This window comes from Sus scrofa, chromosome 13 (assembly GCF_054392235.1).
Source record: "Sus scrofa isolate SSC_HxYL_T2T_F1_AM1 chromosome 13, Sscrofa_HxYL_maternal_Yorkshire_Landrace_v2.0, whole genome shotgun sequence".
Taxonomy (NCBI): Eukaryota; Metazoa; Chordata; class Mammalia; order Artiodactyla; family Suidae; genus Sus; species Sus scrofa.
The window spans coordinates 131511095-131527866 of NC_139395.1; the positions used below are offsets into that span (position 1 = coordinate 131511095).

The 16772-nt window shown below is 37.7% G+C and overlaps 2 protein-coding genes across 14 annotated transcripts in view; one reads left to right on the forward strand and one right to left on the reverse strand.

Annotated features, from left to right (window-relative positions):
* LOC106505750 (uncharacterized) overlaps positions 1-16772 on the reverse strand; it is a 742696-nt gene that overhangs the window by 486985 nt on the left and 238939 nt on the right. The gene's annotated exons all lie outside the window — the stretch shown is intronic.
* KCNMB2 (potassium calcium-activated channel subfamily M regulatory beta subunit 2) overlaps positions 1-16772 on the forward strand; it is a 313395-nt gene that overhangs the window by 53348 nt on the left and 243275 nt on the right. The window lies entirely within an intron of this gene.

Below are 16772 nucleotides of genomic sequence, written 5' to 3' on the forward strand. Positions count from 1 at the left end.
TATATTCCATTGTGTACACATATTTATCTCTGTGTATATCTACATATATATATCCATATCCTATATCCATCCATCAATGGACACTAAGGTTGCTTCCATATCTTGGCTATTATAAATAATACTTCTATAAACACTGGGGTATATGTATCTTTTTGATTAGTGTATTGGGTTCTTTTTGATATATACCCAAGAGTGGAATATTTGGGTCATATGGTAACCCTATGTTCAGTTTTTTCAGAAACCTCTATACTGTTTTCCACATTAGCTGTACCAATGTAAATTTACTGGGTCTTTACTTAAAGTAATTCTCATCCTCTCAGTCAGTCCTAGAGATCTGAATACTACCAGAGAAAAATCTTGAACTTCCCCATTTATAATTAATATGCAATGGTTAAAAATCAATAAAAATTTATTTGAAGAATCAGTATACATATGGGCTTGCCAAAGGAATAACTGATTATGAAGTTTCACACCTCTTGCCTTCTAATTGAACTGATTGCCAGGTTTTCACTTCTTTTCCCTTCTTCAGTGCTCACTCCTTTTCTAAAACCATCAACTCTAGCCAGAGAGTTTCAAGATATGCACAGTTGTGTTTACAGCTTCTGCTTCCTCCAAAATTGTTTCCTGCACTCAGCCCTGGACCTTCCTTGGAGGAGGTAGTCCTCCCTATCTCTCCTTGCTTTAGACCAATTTCCCTAAAGAAACTCACACTGAAGGAAGCAGCTCCTAGCCAGTCCTTTCCATAAGTATAAAAATGACTACCCAGCACAAGTTGATACAGTTGACCAACCCCCAAATCTTCCTATAACTTAGAATAACCCCTCCTTATCAGAGATTTGCCCATACTCCCAGATTCAATCAACCATAGACCTCACAGTACCATAAAGTATTTACTATTGAAAAATATCCACATAGAAGTGGATCTTCCACAGTTCAACCTCATGTTATTCAAGAACCAACTGTAATCCTGCGTCTGTATGAAGGGATGACGAGCAACTTGGCCTCTGGGGAAGAGTGCTGGTACCTGGGTGCTAAGTTCAATTTTGAGGTATCTACCTACCCCTTCCCTACTATAGGCAAATCCCTAAACTCCTTTGGTCATAGTTACTGCTTTCAAAAATGAAGGCACAGGCTGAAACAATGATTTCCTGTAACACCCTGGGGTTCTCATGGAGGGTATCAGGTCTACAGTTTGAGATCAGGACTAGTCTTTCCCTATGTCCCAGCTGCTTTCAGAGAAACTCTGCCTTTATCTTTTTATATTTGGAAATTAATTAATTATATTTAAACATTGCTTGAAAAAATTATTCTACAACTAATCTTTTAAAAACTAGTGGATTATATGATTCCTAAAGTCTGCTTCAGTCCTATGTGATTTTTTTAAATAATAACCCTATTGAAGTGTGTATATTTCTATGCAAGGCCAGGAGAGTGTGTTCTATTCATATCTATAGTATACACTGTTTTCCAGAAGACATGCTTTGTTTTTTGCTTTTACTGATAATATTTATGGAAGGTCTGAATTATCTTTATCACACCAACATCTACAGATCCATTTCAGGCTACATAATGTGTGATCTCTCATCTCAGCCTTCAAATAAAGCATTTCTGAAGACAGTTTGACCATGTTATTTCAGACTCTCAGAAACCAAAAGTTCTAGGTAGAAAACAAAGGTCACACTGATCAGCCTCTACTTCCCCCAAAGGATTGATCACATCTGGTTTCCTAAGGCAGATGTTCACTGATGACACAGATATTGTTTAATGCTTATATTTATCTCCAACTCTCTTAAGGAATGATAATACACATGAGAAATGCATCAAAATTAGAATAGCTTGACATTGAAATTGCTGGAAAGGGATGGTTGGATTTGCAATTATCACGTTACATTAGTATCAGCTATAAAGGATTCCCTGATGGTCTATGTATATTTTTCATAAAAACAGATGTTAGTAGAGAAAAACTTTTGTTTAAAGTGTAGTATCTATCAGCCTAAGATCTGGGAAATACTATATCCTAAGTGTAGTCTCTGTGTTTTGGTAAACTCACTGTTCATGCCTGCATATTTTGTTTAAGTTACTCTCAAACTGTGGTACATAGACCATCTATATTAGCATCATGGCAGGGAAATATTTTTGAAAAGTGAATGTTTCTGCTGAATCAGTATCTCTGCAAGAAGGACCTGTATTGTTAGCATGCTCTCCAGTGCTTCTAATGCATAGCAAAGTCCTTTTCTTTTGTGTGTGACTCCTTTGCCATAAAATACGGCCTTGGAATAAATACATACTTGCATTTTTCAAATGTTTTGGTCACCAAAGGTATGATGTTGGCAAGTCCCTTAGCCCCCATTTTATTTCTTTTTAAAATAAATTAGGGACAGTTAGGAGGTGCTACAGATGATCTCTAAGATCCCTGTCCACTCAAACATGCTATTTCTGCTGCTATATGGGGTAACTTAAGCTTAGAAGCCAGAGCAATTTATTAGTTTAGGTACTTTTCAGTTAGAGCTAATATCCATTAAATGGCACATACTCAACTTAGGTAAACAGAAACTTTTTAAATATTTATGTACATATTTACGATGTGTGAAATGGAAAATGATACATCTGGGAACAAGTTTCAGAAATGAAAAAATGTCTAATAAAATAAGCAAACCAATAAAAAGTTATGTATCGCTTGACTCAGTTCCTCCTAGAGGGGTAATTAAATGAGGTGTCTTGAAACCCACAATTAAATAGAGACTAGCCAGAGAATACTGCATCAAAAGACATGATTTGGTTCTTTGTAAGTCTGCATTTTTATTGGATAAATTAAGGTTTCTGTACTGGTTTCTAAGTAGTTTTTTTGAGTCACTGATCTGAATTTTTTTCATGGGTATCTACTCTAAAAACGAGACAAACTTTTATCCTATTGAATTTGACCAATGGTTATTTAATGTCTACAGTGTGTTATATTCTACTTCCTAATACTTTAGATCACCTGCTACTTCCTGTCACATCCACTTGCCCCGGCCATTGCCATGTCCTCCTAAGGGGTCACCCTCTTTCAATACATCTTCCACTGTAAATTCCTAAAATGCAAATCCGACTATGTCACTCCTCTGCCTAAAACTCCTTATCAGCTACTCATTACCTATTAGGATAAAGCCCAACCCCTTGGACATGGCATATCAGACCATTCATTACCTGGCTAAGCCTGCATCTTTTGTATATGCGTGCCCCAGAGGCACTGAAACTACAATCATGCTGAGTTCTTTGAGAATGATGACTTTGAAGATACTGTTCTCTCCTTCTGGGATGCCCTCTTCCCTCTCTCCTATGTACCCAATATGTGTGTCTGATCAAAGCAGGAAGGCCACTGAAGCAAGAGCAAAGTAAACAAGAGGAAAAATATTAGGAGATAAGGTGGAGGGGAAAAAGTAGGGCAGATCATGTAGGACCTTATACTCTGAGTGAGAATGAATGTCATTGGAAAGATAATAGCCCCCCAAAAAAAGTGATGTGATCTGCTTTGTATTTTAACATATACACTCTGGCTGCTATGAAAATAATCTATAGGAGCGGTTTAGTGTGAAAATAGCAGAAGCAGAGAAGTCAATTAGGAAGAATTGCACTTTACTGAGCACAAAATTAGTGTAGAAATTGTGGAGATGGTGGAAAGTAGCCAGTTCCATATATACCATGAAACTAGACCCAATAGGATTTGCTGATGAATTCATGTAGTGTGTGTCAAAAGGAAGAAATCAAGGATGACTCCTAAGGTTGGGGTCAGAGCCATTGGAAAAAAGGAGTAGCCATTTACTGAACACAGGAGGAACACATTTTCAGGGCATGGTAGCAAATGAGAAATTCAGTTTTGGAGGTGTTGAAATTGAGGTGGCTATTAGACATTCAAGTGGGGATGAATTTAGACAGTTGCATGTATGAGTCTGGAATTTAAGGGGGAGGTTGCATCTAAGGAAATTAATTTGGAAGATGTCAACATAAGGCATTATTTGTCATGAGTATAGATATAAGAGAGGAACGTCAGCACATAAAATAAAAGTGAGATGAATGAATAAGTGAATTAATGAATTATACTAATTGAGATATCAACTTGCAGAGTAAACTGAGTAAGTCTCACAGTGATATCATTCAAAGGATTTCATTCTTCACCTTTTTTCTCCTATGGAAAATTTGTTGGCAACTCTCATTTCCGAGAATGTACCACTAATGAAGTTATTTATTGAGCTAATAGAGACATGATAAATATAAATATCTGTTTGAATACATCAACTTACTGGTGTCTTCTTATTCTGTACCTATGGATCATATACTTTCAAAAAGAAACAAATCAATACATCAATATGATGAGGCTGTCGAGTTTCAGCTAAAAGAGGTGTTTGGGTACATTAAAAATTCCTCACATGATAGTTTACAGTTTATAGTGTGTTTTATCATCTATTATCTCTCTCTGACTTTGAGCCTCATGACATCCACACACTAGGCATGTAGGCATTATCATATCCTACTTAAATATGAAGAAACTAAGGCTTAGCAGCTGATGAATGAGTCTTCCTGGCTTGAATCCTGATTATGCAATGAGTGCCCATCCCACTTCTGCCTGTCACCTTCCTAAAGATCCCAAGGTCTGCCCCATCCTTAGCTGCAGCCCCATAAAACTTTACATGATGGCAGGCAGCATGATTCCTTTTCCATTTCCTTGAGAAGACTGAGAAAATAACTGGTCTTTACTGGATACCATTTAGCAGTTGAACTGCTCTGCATATGTCACAAAACTGGGTTTAATCACCTGAAACACCTTCAGGCATGGAGCCCTGGGATTTCCAAAGCAGCACTGGGGAGGAGAATAATGACCCTGCAGTGGGTCTGAACTTGCCTACCACTCAACCACCTCACCCCTGTCAGATCTTGCCTCCTTTGTGCTTAGATTTGAACCCTCATATGCCAAAACATGCATTTGTTCCCCACTCAGATCTTACATCTCTCCAACATTAGCCTTCCGTCTTGGACACTTTCCCTTCATGAAATAAGTTTCTTTTTTTTTAATTAAAAGAAAAAACTTTAAATAATGATTTTTATTTTTTCCCATTACAGCTGGTTTACAGTGTTCTATCAATTTTCTACTGTACAGCATGTTGACCCAGTTACATATACAAGTATACATTCTTTTTTCTCACATTATCATGCTCCATCATAAGTGACCAGACATAGTTCCCAGTGCTACACAGCAGGATCTCATTGCTAATCCATTCCCAAGGTAATAGTCTTGGGGTTAATAGATACAGACTATTACCTATGAACTAAGTTTCTAAATCCTACCCACACACTCCCCTGCATCCAGAAACCCATTAACTATTTTAATTTTAATAACCTCTCCTCAACAACAACGGTGCAAAATAGGAACAAATGCCATTGATTTTATACTTACTACCCGCTTAGCCTTTACCTATGTTATCTAAACTGTACATCAATACTAACCAGAAAAACATGATTTTACAACTGAGGAAACAAACTCAGAACTCCTATGGTCATGTATCTGCTAGTAATTGGAAAAATTAACATGTGAATACAAGTCTTCATGAGTCCAAAATCCAAGCTCTTTCCTTAACTCTGCTCTCCTGTTTCCCCTTGTCATCACCCTATTTCACTCTCTGTTAAGTTAACATCAACACAAGGCAAATTATAGTCTATTTTCTCCTACTGGATGAGGTTAATTGCTTCTTGTTCCTGTTTTAAAAGATCCAACAAAATTTCCCATAGTTTTCTGCCTTCCTTATTTCCATGTCCCCACCACCACAACCCTGGGGATTGTCAAAACCTTGTTAGAATTAGTGAAGTCCAGGAATGAACCAGATATCTTTACAACAGCCAGAATGAAAGGAACATCTATGTGTCTAAAAGACAGAAAATTTAATTTTGTTATCAGACTCTCATCTGCTTCTCAAACAGCTCCCATAAATCTGTACCAAATCAAAAGAAATGATATATAATAGAAGCTCTTTCAGTTAACACATCCATCCCATTGTTTGCTTCAAACCAGGGTTTCCCTGTGGCACATGGCTGGAGAGGAGAGAAGAGGGTCAGTGGGGTTTCTACCCTGAGGATCAGTCTTCACAGGTGTGCCTGCTTTTACTCTCCACACAGACACCAGACATTCCAACGCACTTATGAAGAAACAGGGTTTGTCACACAGTCTCAGGCTACCCCTTACATGGGCATCATGGAAAGGAGTTTAAGTCAGGAGCTGACATTCTCATGCCTCTTGCCCATAATGGATTTTTATCACATCGTAAAGGAGCTCCCTCAACCAGTTGGAAATCATTGCCTTACTGAATCAATTACGATTGGAGGGCACTCTGGAATGTTCTGTTGATTGTGATGTTAGTAAATACAAAGATACACAATGTGCAGCTTAATAACCATTCTATTAACGTCTAGTTTAAAGTTTATTTCCAATATCATCATTATGAAGGAGAAAATGACCCACAGGACACAGCACTGGGAAAAGTGTGCATGCATCTGAAAGCTCTTTCCTCTCCCCAGCAACATTCCTCACAAAATGTGCACCAGCCTGAGTTTGCATAGCCAGGCCCACTGCATAATCAAAGTGAAAGTTTCAAAAGAGATAAAATTGACATGCAAAGCATAAGAGTGGGGCAAAGTCACATTGTCATTTCTATTACCGTCGCAGTGATACAGCAAACATAGCATTCACCACGAATTGCATTAAGACTACTGAAGCAGAGATGTTGGAAGTGCTAGAGTAACACTGTGTCAGGAATTTCTCACACGGTTATATTTGAATGGTGTGTCATTTCTTTACTCATTTTCCAGACTACCATGGGTTGTGTTTTACATGGTTATAGGTAAGGTATTTAGGCACTGGTTTTTATCTTCCCCTCTCTGACTGGGCTACACTAACTGGGCCTGTTTAAAATTTCCTTGGCTGCAATTCCCTCTTTTGTTTGCCTCTGCAATATTCCAAATGTTAAAATCTGGGAGGGAGAAGGAATGGCAGGAATATCAAATCATGAAGTCTTTACAAGAACTCAGATTTTTAAACTTCTGGGACAGTAGTTTGATGACAGGGAATCTGGAGAATTATAGGACAATAGTCAAGGTATTTAGACCTCCAGTTTCTGAAGAGCTTGACACCAGCCTCGAAATCTCTACAAAGTATACTGTCATGAGCTCACATTATCTAACCTTTCAGCTACACCCTTTTCACCTGAACCCAGAGAGTAGTTTCAGGTAAAAAAGTGTTTGGTGAGATGAGCTTGTTATTTATAGAGAACTTGGAACTTGAGTCTGATCAAGTGATAACTACCCAGCAGCACTTTTTTGAGATGCAAATTGTAGATAATTAATGTCTGTAAAGCACTACAGAATATAAATTGGTAAATATAAATTGGAATCTGATAGATGTTCTCTTTATTCATTCATTGATTCGTTCATTCAAGTAAGGAAAATTTTTTTTTGTCTTTTTGGGGATGCACCCACAGCATATGGAGGTTCCTGGGCTAGGGTCAAATTGGAGCTGCAGCTGTCAGCCTACGCCACAGCCACAGCAATGTCAAATCTGAGCCACATCTGCGACCTACAGCAACAATGGATCCATAACCCACTGAGCAAGGGCAGGGACCAAACCCGCAACCTCGTGGTTCCTAGTCGGATTCGTTAACCACTGTACCACGACGGGAACTCCTCCAACTGTTTTAAATTAAAACAGTTTAATTACTGTTAAATTACTGTTAAAAAGAATAACTGACCAAAAAAAAAAAAACAAAAAACAAAAAACAAAAACCAGTGTGATATAGAACAAATTTTAATGTATTGGCAAAGGTTGAATTTATGTTTCCAGTTAAAATCAATATTCTCCTGAGAACTTTAATAGGCAAATAGCCTGGATAACATGGCAAGCTATTTTTATTTAAAAGGTGGAAGGGTGGGAGGGATGGAGGAAAAAGTCACAAGGCTACAGGACTTTTTTTCAGTATTATACAACCAAACCGGAATGCACACTGAATGTTAAAAATGACTGGCCAACCATGACCCCACATTTCAAATATTTGTGTTCCTCAAACTCACTCTCATACATTGACTTCTTTTCTTGTACATTTACTTTTTAAAAAATTGTGGCAGAATACATATAAGATACAATTTACCATTTCAACCATTTTTAAGTGTACAATTTAGTGGTGTTAGTATATTCTCATTATTGTGCAACCAATCTCCAGAATATTTTCATTTTGCAACTGAAACTCTATTCCCATTAAACAAAAACTCCACTCCTTGGCAACTATAATTCTTTCTGTTTCTATGAGTTTGACTACTCTAGATGCCTCCTAAAAGTGGGATTGTGCAGTACTTGCCTTCTAGTAACTAGCCTATTTCACATAATGTCTTTAAGGTTTACTCATGTTACGGCATGTGTCAGAAATTCCTCCTTTTTAAGGCTGAATAATATTCATATACACATATATAATACACATATATAAAATTATCTATTTTTTTGTCAATGGACATCAGGGTTGCTTTTACTTCTTGGCTATTGTGAATAGTGCTGCTTTAACCATGGAACTACACTGAAAAATCTCTTCAAGGCTCCACTTTCAGTTCTTTGGGATACATATCCTGAAGTGGGGTTGCAGGATCATATGGTAATTCTATTTTTAATTTTTGAAGAATACATTGACTTTTTTTTTTTTTTTGGCTTTTTAGGGCTGCACCCGTGGCATATGGAGGTTCCCAGGCTAGGGGTCTTATCAGAACTACAGATGTCAGCCTACACCACAGCCACAGCAATGCCAGATCCGAGCTGCTTCTGTGACCAGAGCTCACAGCAATGCTGGATCCTTAACCCACTAAACGAGGCCAGGGACGGAACCCCCACCTCATGGCTCCTAGTCAGATTTGTTTGTGCTGCACCACGATGGGAACTCCTTTTAAAAAAACAAAAAAAAAAAAAAAACATTGACTTTTAATAAGTTAAAGCTACACACTGGGAAATAAATGTATCCTTATAAAAGGCAGCTTTATCCATTTTATAAAATAAAGTTCTACACAAGAATTTATTTAAAGAAGTCTAGAGTGGGGGGAATCTGAGGCTTTGGCCAGAGAAGGAGGAAGGGAGGATGGAAGGGAGAGAGTGGGGGTTGGGGAGCCTGGACCACAGGCCAGAGGTTGTAAGAAAGGAGGAAGAAACAGATCAGAGAAGTTAAGAAGTTGATGTGTTAAGGTCTCTGGGATCTCCATACCAACCACCCTACTCTTTAATTACTGTGGCCCTGTAGGGGCTTCTAGGTTATATGAAAATAACACAAAACTCTTCAGATAGCGTAATACTGGAGTCAGTGAATGTCTCTGTCCACAACTGACTCAGAAGAAAATCTGGTATAGAAATTACAGAAAAGTGAAAAATTGCATTATTTTTCAGGCCTCTTCTCAGTAGGAGTGGCCCCTCCAATAAGTCACTGAATAGAGAAAGTACACAGAAAGTCTCCTAATTCTATTTTTGCATGGGGGCCTTGTCTCCTTTGCTGTTGTTCCAAAATTTACAGCACCACCAGTAAATTCTGCATTACCCAAATTTTACATATCAGTAGAGAAGGTTCCTATCAGAAATGGAGAACTGACTGTGGCACTTGCAAGCAATTAATTGGGACCAGAAAAGAACAAAAGCAACAAAAGGAAGCCATTATGCAAATATCTGGCCAGTAATTGCCTGCCCACCTTGAGTAGCCTTGGCAAAGAATGGAGGAGAGTAGCTGACTTGAAGGGTTTTCTGCCAGACTGAATTATTAGGCCTCTCTATAATTAATAACAGACTTCTGCATAATTTGTCCTCAACAGGCCCACTCACTGTCTTGATATGGTTGGGAGGAGGAGGGTGTGAGAAAGAAAGATCAAGGATAACATCCTGGTCATCAGTCACATGCATTAGCTAATAAGACAGAGGCCTGGAAAACAGAGTAAAAAGCATTTGGTAGATTAGAAAATATTGCCAATTGGGAGTAGGTTCAATATGTAGCTATAGGGTAACATGAAGTGAAACAGAGTGAGAGACCTCAAACAAGAATCATGTGTCCAGAACTTTCTTGTGTGTGGATCACCTACTATGTGCCTGACATAATCCCCATTGCTGGGAAAGCTTTAGCAAAAAGAACAAACATGACCCAAATCCCTAGGAAATTTTTAGAGGATGTGACAGGAAAGTAACCAGCAATTATGACAAAGGAGATCAGTGAAAAGTAAATGTTGGCACAGAACACTGCAGGACATTTAGGACAAGTGCCCACTTGACCCCTGGGTATTACGAGGGGAGCCTCCCCAGGGTGGGTAGCACATCTCAGTAGAGCCTGAAGGATGAAAAGAAGTCAGCCACGGGAAGAGTAGGAGGAAGCAGCATGTACAAGGGCCCTGTGTAATAGAGAGGCCTGCAGGGTAGGTAAATGACAGTACTTCAGTAGGATGAATTCGAAGTGAGTTGGACAAGGAGGTTCATAAGGCTCTCAGAGTTCAGTAAGCAACAAAGCCACCTGGAGGGCTTGTTAAAGCAAAGAGCCAGGCCTACTGCTGCCGAAACTCGGCCTCTATCCACCAGTGCCGGGCAGAAATTCGAAGACAGAGTTGCCTCTCTAACTCATGCCATATTTGCAAAAAGGGCATATTGATCAGAGATTAGAACAAATGAGGAAAGTTCCTGAAAAACATCATATGCTAATAATCTTTAACCCACAGGCAACTGTGCTTAGGGTGGCTAATCTTTAGCTTATAGATGATTGTATTTAGGGTGCAATCAAGCCAGGAAGAAGGACAAGGACAGACTCTAAGCTGTTCAATTCTGAAGTATTCATTTCTAAAAGCGTAAGAAATACACTTTTCTCTTAGGTGTATAAGATGACTACGTCATTATGGGTATCCCTTGAGAGGAGAGGGGACCAGGACCCTGTCCCAAGGATGTACTATTGTTTCTTGACTATTCCCCCTTGGTCTTTGCATTCCCTTCTTTCCCTGATAAGCAACTGTCTGAACCTGCCCCTTGGAAATCAGGAAAGGCCATGGAGGCTGAATGAGGCCCATTTCCTAAAAACAAGAAAAAGGGGACACAAAGAGGTTTTTGTGCCCAGGAGCCCCTCAGGGCCTGCTCAGTTTCACTACCCCCGGTTTGCAACGTTTGCATTTCAAACACGCTCCCATTATATGTATATGTATAGCTGATTCACTTTGCTGTACACAGGAAACTAACACAACATTATAAATCACTATACTCCAACAACATTTAAAAAACAAAAACAAAAAAACAAGCTCCCATGTGATGCTGATGAAGCTGGTTTGTGGACCACCTACTAACAACTATTAATATGATGGAGGTGGGGATTGGAGCACAACCCCCAAGTGGCCTTTATAGACAGCCTGGACTAGGGGGGTAGGAGTGGCGGTGGAGAGATACGGAAACTGCAGAACTGACAGTTCCCAACAACCAACTGCAAAAGGAGGGTGATAGGGCGATCTGAGCATGAAGTCAGAGGGACTGTATTATTCCCTGAGATGGGGGAAGGAGGAGAGCAGAGTGGGGGCATAAAATGGCTTTCGGGTCTTGAGGATGGTGCTTAATGGATCAGATAAGTAAGATGTAATAATCAAGTGGATATTATTCCAAACATATATATCAAATGTACGTTACTTAAGAGCTAATGGAAATTTAAAATTGGCTGGGGACAGAGGCTAAGGTCCTGGGAAGGTACAGTTTAGGGATTAGAGATAGAAATTAAAGCTGTAGAAATGGCCCAGAGTAGAGAACAAAAGCAGCAGCTGCAGAGAAAATCCTGAAATGAAAACAAAACAAAGCAAACAAAAGTAAAGAAATAAATAAACAAATGATTATTTGAGCAATGGGCAAAGAGAAAAGCCAAAAAAAAAAAAAAAAGGAAACAAACAAACAAAAAAGGTCAGAGAGGCAGCTAGAGGTACCCAAGAAATGCAGGGAATAGAGGAGAGTTTACAGAAGGAGGAAGTGCCTCTATAAAGGTGAGGACAAAGAGGACAGGGTCACTGACATCCACCAGCTTTAGAAATAAGAAGTGTTGTGAAATTAGAGAGGATACAATGTTTTATGGATTTTTTAAAATGAACATAAAAAGTGTACGTGTAATTCACAGGTTTGGACTAACAAGATTTGATTTTTAAACTTAGAGAAACTCAGAAAATCTCATTTTAACTAATACCTGCTTGCGTTCCTCTTACTAAATCATTCATCTGATTTGTTAGCAACTTATGATATTCATTTTGGAGTTACTTGCATTATGAGAAAGTCCAGATTTTACTTCTGTTGCTGGCTAACTTATTTGATGCAAAGTAAATCATTTAATCTATCAGTTAGTAAAATTACTCAATTTGGTCAGATGCCTCTAAGGTCCTGGCTAGCCTAAGAATTCTGTAAATATGACACATTATACTGATAACTCTAATACATCAGCATATTATCAATCTTTTGTAAGGTTGATGAAAGCTTAGACATTATCAGATTCAACCCATCTTTTTTACTGATCAATAAAACAGGCCCTAAAAGGTTTAATACTTTGACTACTGACAAGTCACTTTTTTAAACAAGATCCAAAGCTGGATTTAGGACCAGTACTACTTCCATTGCAGCATATGGCTCTTACAAGAGGTAAAGATGACATTAAGGATTGAACACAGAAACTCAGTGGTGAGTCATGTGTAAGAAAAGGGACAGTACAGTGGCAAAAGCAGGATGAGTTTCCTAGAAAAAAGATCTTTTGAATAAGTGTTAAAGAAATGTGAAACATATGGAATGGTTGAGGGAAAATGGGTAATAAATTAAGAAATCAAAAGACAGTAAGAATTGTGGATGGGGTTTTTATTGCATGCTTACACTAATGTTTTTGATTTAAAATGACTTTGGCAGTTACTGTCGTGGCTCAATGGTTAACAAATCCAACTAGGAACCATGAGGTCTCAGGTTCGATCCCTGGCCTTGCTCAGCGGGTTAAGGATCCGGCATTGCCGTGAGCTGTGGTGTAGGTCACAGACGCAGCTCTGATCCCGCGTTGCTGCAGTTCTGGCGTAGGCCGGCAGCTACGGCTCCGATTAGACCTCTAGCCTGGGAACCTCCATATGCCGCAGGTATGGCCCTAGAAAAGGCAAATCAATCAATCAATCAATCAATAAATAAAAATGCCTTTGAACATCTTCAAACCGCTAGTTACAAAACTTCTTGTTCTTAAAGTATCCACATTTCAGCCCTACAACCAATGTTTCTCATTCTTAGCAATGAAAATATCTTGTTCTAGTTGAGAATTTATACATAAGATGGCCAAGATGGGGAATAAAGTAATTGCCATCATTGCTTTAGTTAGCATTAGTTCTTCCAAGTTTGCACAGAAAACATATGTGCATGTTCACATGTGTTAGGTTTGCAAGTTGATTTATCAACAAATACTAAAAAAAAAGTCTCATAATTTCTGAATATGAGTAATTTCCTTTTATGCTCTGGTATCTTAACACAATCCTTTAAAACCAGATTTTTCTTTTATAGCTTTAGTGAAAAGTGTAAATCAACATTCATGGTATTTGTGTTGCCACTCATCTTACAGGAATGCCATTTCTGTGGCAGTTCCAGGGTTCTCCTTTAATTTAAATTTGAATGTGGATATGGTAGGATACCCAGAGAACACAAAGCAAATAGAAGAACTTAAAAACATGGGTCCATACTATGAATAATTCTAAACAAACACGAAAAAATATTTTGAGGAGAAATAAAATTAGAGATAGTCACAGGAACTGGAGGCTCAAAGGGAAGTAAAAAGTGAAATAGACAAGAAAATTAAATTCAAATTTCTATAGAAAACAACAAACAGCATAAATGCTTTGGGAAAAATTGGCCTTCTTAGAGATTTTTAACCCAAGAAGAGTTCTACAGTTTCACTCTCAGAGTGGTAAAATATCATTTGATCTGTAAAGACATAGTGTTAAAGTGAAATCCTTAATTTTTTTCTTATTTGTTTATTAAAATAACCCTAAAATATATGGAGGGTTGGTTCTATAACCCCTATTTCATAGACGGAAATACTGAAGAAGAGAGTAAGCTTTCATGATGTGCCTACAGATTTATACAAATTATTTGTGAAGACAGAAAAAATTGGGACCTAGATATCTCCAACCTGTTCCTCTCTCACTAGAGCAGGCTGGAATGGATGACCTGAGGAGTAATTCAATTTTGTTTCCTACAGAGAGTTTACAATTAGATGGACATCCATCTCTCTTACTGGGGAAATGCAGCATGGGGCAAGAGGAGGCAGTCATGTTTCATTTTTTTATTGTTTGTGTCCTTAAATATTGGTACTCTTTAAGATGATTTTTAGTGTGTGTGCTATATCCTAAAAGAAACACAGAAACAAATAAGAATTATTCCAATTTTTATGATGCAGAATTAATTACTCCTAGGAATTTAGAATATTTGCTTTCAATATTGTTAGTTTGTTTTTAAAAATCACCTTGTTATTCCAAAGAAATATTATTACCATTTTTATAAAGTTAAATGCTTTTAAAAATACAAGGGTGAAAGTTTTTAAATAACATGAAAGAAATCCACTGTCCAGAAAAAATCCCTGACATTAAGAAAACATCATTCATGGTACATTTCCAGCAAATATATACCTATAGAAAAATTATAGATAGAAAAATAGGTTTTCAATAAAATCAATTATTTTATAGATGGTATCTCTAAGTAAAAATAATAAATTTAATTTTATTTCCCATATAATACGTAAGCAAAAATAAGAAAAAAAATGTTAACCAGTATCAAATTATATTTCTACAAATTTAATTTCTTTTCCACATTAAAAAGAAATAAATCACCCCAAACTTGAGTTATATGAGTTGTATAAATTAACTACATATAGCTTTTTATATGCTAATTATACCTTAATAAAGTGGGTTAAAAAATCAATGCCAGTAATACAAATTCATTACTTGTTTTGGTAAGGCTTTCTTCCTATTTAACCACCACCACACCATCATCATCATCATCACGAGTAATTATCATAAATTACTTAGGGCTCACTGTATTTCAGATACCATGCTAAGATTTTCTTTACATGAATTATTTTATTTTATCCTCAGAATGCATCTGACCACATAGGTATGCTGAACCATTCTCCCTAATGGTAGTCTAACCTCATCCTGTTTCATGAGAAACACAGACCAAGAACATGGCTAACAAAACAGGCCTATGGAGCCTCATTCTTGCATTCAGGGAACAAGCTAGGAGAGTTCTGACACCTTCTCTCACTTTCTTCATGCCTCTTTCTCACCTAAAATTCCCAAGTGAGAAAGAGGAGGTCAAGAGAAGGTAATCTGTGTGACTGATAAACAGAAAATTATTTTTGTAAAGCTAAACTTACTGAAAGAAAATCAGAAAGAGGTTTGGAAAAATCTCAGTGCCCCTGCCATTTTCCAATAATCCTAAAGTTTTGTAGCCCTTCCCTTACATATTTTTACTCTTTTCTGAATTAAGTCTCAGAGAATAAGCAGAGAGAATAAAAAATGGAATTCGAAATGAGATATCTCCCAAAGGAAAAGAAGATACCTTTTTATTGCATGTGTATTATGTGGCAAACTCCTATTATTTCCTCTAAACTTATGGCAAGGTAAAAGTTATTTTCTCCACTTTTAAGAAATTGGGGCTATGGAAGATAAATTACTTGTCTAGGAACATGCAGCCAGTGATGGGTAGAACCAGGATTAAAATCTAGCTAAAGTCCAAGTCCTAAAAAGTTTCTCTAATAGAGTGAGGATGCAATAGCCATCATTAATTCTCAGATAGCACTTACTGCAAAGCTACTATGTATCAAACACAGAGTAGTGTAGTACATGGCTCCTGGGTTCAAAGAGTTTATAGTCTGGTGGAAGACCAAGAGCTAGGTTAGAAGGCCTCATACACTACGCTCCACCCACTGCAGGTATTACAGATGTTTTTAAAATATGGAACTGTTCTGGCCCTCTAAAAATAAAAGGGAGAAGTCACATGGACATTGAAATGCAGAGAAAAGAGTATCCTCAAGCAGCCTCCTCAGCTATAGCCCAAGGGATAGAAAACTTAAAAAAAAAAAAAAAAAAGACTAAGTGTGTTACTCTTGGTGAAAGATGTCTGGCAGGTAGAATTGTCAAAAATTTATAGAATGTAAATACCAAGAGGGATGGGAATGCTCTTGAACTTGCAATCAAGTTGGGAGTAATGGAATAAAGAAGACCATCTCTAAGACATTTTACTATGAAGATTTATTAAAGTATGAAAAAATCCTAGTCCCAAAGGCATCTCTGCTTGCAACAATTAAGGTAGAAAGATCTAAAGTCAATTCACAATTTTAAATGGAAATACGGGTTGCAGAAAACATAAGTGAATTTTATCATCATCATCTCCAAACCACATTTTTACTAAAGCTTCCAACCTCCTTCCTTGACCTTCTAAAAATACGAATTTGCATTTCTTGGATAATTTCTATTGAGTCTAAGAGTCATTTTCTTGTGGGAAAAGTGGATGCCTTCTGTTTCTCACAGGCAGAACCATGATTTCTTTTAAGGACAGAGAGAAGCTCTTTAACTGAGAGAATTCCCTCCTTCCCCACGCGTGTTCTATCTCTCACGGAGAGCAGATGAATCATGGGGGAAGTTTTCTGGCAAAATAAAAGGAACAATGGTCATCATGTACTGAGTATCTGCCATGTCCTAAGTACTGTTGTAAG